Genomic DNA, 4,204 nt, shown 5'->3' on the forward strand with positions numbered 1-4,204 from the left:
ATCTGTCAGTCACCTCGAATGAGAGTGTCCGCACGTTCCAACACTGCAGGATTCACAGCTGAGTGCGGCCGGCCGGCACTCGGGCGATCGGGCAGGTATGTGCGACCTCGCTGCGATGTTGACAGAGGCGTCGCCCACCGACTCACAGTTCTTTTGGTCACTGCCGGTCTCCGTAGACATCCTGCAAGCGCGTATGAATATCTACGACATAAATGAAGATAGTAACTGTTCTCGAAAGAAGAGATACCATGGATGACCGTGCACCTTCTCTAGAATAAATGCTAATTAATTGAAACCCTCAGCTGCCGACAGGTGTTGTTTATATACCTCGATGGGAACAGCTGATGGTTTCAGTTAATTATCATTTATTCTAGAGAAGCTGCACGGTCGTCAAAGGTATCTGGTCTTTCGAGAACAGTTACTATCTTCATATATATATGGCCACCCAGCCGTTGACCTTCCTCTGTGCGAATGCGCACAGGTTGCCCGAACTCTTACGGGAATCGTCACTTTTGTGCGCGAGCAATGAGTGGATGGGTAAATATCTATTAGGTATATTACGTATGTAGATTGTGGACAGTTGGGAATGTGGGTCTCACGGAAAGCGTGCAAGGGTTAAGTCCCTGTAGTCTCGCTATTTATCTGTGTCCTCGGTGGCTCAGATGGATAGAGTGTCTGCCATGTAAGCAGGAGGTCCCGGGTTCGAGTCCCGGCCGGGGCACACATTTTCAGCTGTCCCCATCGAGGTATATCAACAACACCTGTCGGCAGCTGAGGGTTTCAATTAATTATCAAAAAACACTGGTAGCAGTTACTTCTGTAAAATATCTGGGAGTATGCGTGCGGAACGATTTGAAGTGGAATGATCATATAAAATTAATTGTTGGTAAGGCGGGTACCAGGTTGAGATTCATTGGGAGAGTCCTTAGAAAATGTAGTCCATCAACAAAGGAGATGGCTTACAAAACACTCGTTCGACCTATACTTGAGTATTGCTCATCAGTGTGGGATCCGTACCAGATCGGGTTGACGGAGGAGATAGAGAAGATCCAAAGAAGAGCGGCGCGTTTCGTCACAGGGTTATTTGGTAACCGTGATAGCGTTACGGAGATGTTTAACAAACTCAAGTGGCAGACCCTGCAAGAGAGGCGCTCTGCATCGCGGTGTAGCTTGCTCGCCAGGTTTCGAGAGGGTGCGTTTCTTGATGAGGTATCGAATATATTGCTTCCCCCTACTTATACCTCCCGAGGAGATCACGAATGTAAAATTAGAGAGATTAGAGCGCGCACAGAGGCTTTCAGACAGTCGTTCTTCCCGCGAACCATACGCGACTGGAACAGGAAAGGGAGATAATGACAGTGGCACGTAAAGTGCCCTCCGCCACACACCGTTGGGTGGCTTGCGGAGTATAAATGTAGATGTAGATGTAGATGTAGATCTACGACGTCCTGGTTTTCCGCCAAGACAAATGCGATGACAGCTCTCTGCTTGGAACGCACCTGCTTTGCAGACGCCATTTTGAAGGCTACGTATAGCGCCACCACCTATCGACACTATAGGTGCTGAAGAGGGAAATTTCAAAATGTCCTACAACAAATTCTGCCTTTTTTTCAAATGAAATTGGCCGATAAAAATGTGTTGAATTACATATTGAACGCCCTGGTACGGAGAGTAACGAACGTCTTTGTAAGCTTGCACAAACAATCTAGGGAACAATCCGAATGGCAAAACTGAAACACAGGCAAGGTCAGTCACTCTGCTATCAATGGCATGGATCGAAGTGTTCAGAGAATAATGAGATCTGCGACGGGCCGCGGTATTTACGGACTCTGTGGCGTCAGTGTACAGGCCCATGTGACATGGCCGCGGCCGCGGCGGCAGCGTTGTCCATGGGGGCAAGAAGCAGCCGTGGTGTGAAGCCCGTGCACTTCTGACCCTTCTTCCATGTCGGTACACAGTATAAGTGGCGAAACCGAATCTCTGTCAGATACCAAAGATATGGTATTTTTGTAAGGGTTCTGTAATGAAAACGCTACTGCTGCTCCGCTGGCTTATAGAGAATACGATAGGCAATAACCTTATTGCGGAGCTCCAGGTTCGAAAGTGTTTACTCGTATTTTCAATAAATTGTATGAAACAGGTGTAGTGCCCAGCAGTAATTCTATCGCTTCTATCGCTTGCGCCTTTGTCCTGCATTTTGCGCGGGTAAATCTGATTTGGCATGTTAATGTGAAGGGGTGTCCGGATGCCCTTCCTGCCGCCATCCCGTACCCCCTGGGATGGAATCAGAATACCCCATCTGTCTGCGTCCAGTGTAAATCATGGAAAAGTACGGATGTGTTTCAAATGTCTGTGAGTAGTGTAACTGAGGCGGGACGTGGGAGACCAGCCCGGTATTCACCTAGAGGGATGTGGAAAACCGCCTGAAAACCACATCCAGGCTGGCCGGCACACCGGCCCTCGTCGTTAATCCGGCGGGCGGATTCGATCCGGGGCCGGCGCGCCTACCCGAGTCCAGGAAGCAGAGCATTAGCGCTCTCGGCTAACCTGGCGGGTAGTGTCCAGCAGTAATATTTCATATAAACATGCAAGCAGGCTGACTGTGGAAGAAGTAGATGACATTGTCCAGCTGATACAACGTAGTATAACAACAAGCAAATGTAGAATTTTCACGCGTATCGGTATTTCACGTCCAAGAATAAGACGGATATTACGATTGCAAGGCCCATATCCTACCAATTTACAGCAGGTTCAATATCTTAGAGAAGGATTTGAAGGTAGACGATTGGAGCTGGCTAATTGCAAATAGCCGAATAATGCCATTAACACCGTTTATTCACGAAGCCACTTTCTTCTATAACGGCGTCAGTAACACCCGTCACTTTCATCGGATGTCCGATGAAAACCCATAGATGATATATATATATATATATATCAGCTATGGGTTCGAATCCCTGCCTCGGTACAAATTTTCATTCTTCGCTTCAGACTGCATATATATATATATATATATATATATATATATATATATATATATATATATGCAGTCTGAAGCGAAGAATGAAAATTTGTACCGAGGCAGGGATTCGAACCCTGGTCTCCTACTCACTAGACAGATGCGCTAACCACTACGCCCCCCTGGCACAGTGGCTTTGCACAACTGCAGGGATACCCTAGCACACCTCCCTGGTATTCTCCCTAAACTCAAACAGCATTATAGAGGCTCTCCAACTGAATTGGATTAGCACCTAAGGATACGAGTAGAAACACCTATGCCTGAAATCCAAGTACCGGTAGATCCCTTGTCACTTTCGATACTATTCCAGTATAGCTGGAGAGTCTCTGTAATGCTGTCCGAGTTTAGAGGGAATATCAAGCGGGCTCAGGCATGAATGGGAATTTGGATGGAAGAGGGAGACATGCTGGAGTAGTCCACGCAGTTGTGCAAAGCTGAAGCGTCCCCTTAGAAAAATTATACGTGACTGTGCTTAAACTGACACAATATTTTTTAGCGCAACGCAATCTGACTTTCAATAATCCCTACAAAAGAATGGCCCTGACTAACAATAACCTATACCTTTCACAAATCACTTACCTCACAAAAATCTTCGTTACTCGAACTACTGCAATACTGCGAGCGTCACTACTGCCAGCTAAATAAAAGATTCAAACTACTGAAGGCACCCACTACTGATAGGCATAGTTAGCAAATGAAAGATTTTGATAGAGAACAAACAATGTATTTACCTTAATAGTGTTCAAAAGTCATATATATCAGTTCATGACATCCATTCTTACAAATGTACTGTTTCTCATGGACACACGTCCAGATCATCCGCTCTCAAAAATCCGCCATCTCACTTCCCCACATCCACCACTACTGGCGGATCACCTCCAACTGCGCAACGCTACGCGCTGTTAACAGCCAACAGCCCAACACTACAATAGCCAACAACAATGCAAACTAGCCACAGACTGCACACAGCACAGCCAGTAATTTTCGTACAGAGCGCTACGTGGCGTTACCAATAAGAAAACCTAAACAGCCTACTTACAAAGCCACTGTGCCAGAATGGTGCAGTGGTTATTAGATCTGCCTAGTGAGCAGGAGAGACAGGTTCGAATTCTGATCTTGGTACAAATTTTTATTCGTCGCTTCATTCTGCGTATATACATCACAGAGGTTTGAAAAGATCTCTCGAAC

The 4,204-nt window shown here is 46.3% G+C and overlaps 2 non-coding genes across 2 annotated transcripts; one reads left to right on the forward strand and one right to left on the reverse strand.

Annotated features, from left to right (window-relative positions):
* The first annotated feature begins 647 nt into the window (after nucleotides 1–647).
* On the forward strand, nucleotides 648–721 carry Trnat-ugu (transfer RNA threonine (anticodon UGU)). Its single transcript has one exon. It is a non-coding gene; the product is annotated as a tRNA-Thr (tRNA).
* A 2,350-nt stretch (nucleotides 722–3,071) lies between these two features.
* On the reverse strand, nucleotides 3,072–3,143 carry Trnat-agu (transfer RNA threonine (anticodon AGU)). The gene has a single exon. It is a non-coding gene; the product is annotated as a tRNA-Thr (tRNA).
* Between the last annotated feature and the right edge of the window lie 1,061 nt (nucleotides 3,144–4,204).

The sequence above is a fragment of the Schistocerca cancellata genome, chromosome 6 (genome assembly GCF_023864275.1).
Source record: "Schistocerca cancellata isolate TAMUIC-IGC-003103 chromosome 6, iqSchCanc2.1, whole genome shotgun sequence".
Classification (NCBI taxonomy): Eukaryota; Metazoa; Arthropoda; class Insecta; order Orthoptera; family Acrididae; genus Schistocerca; species Schistocerca cancellata.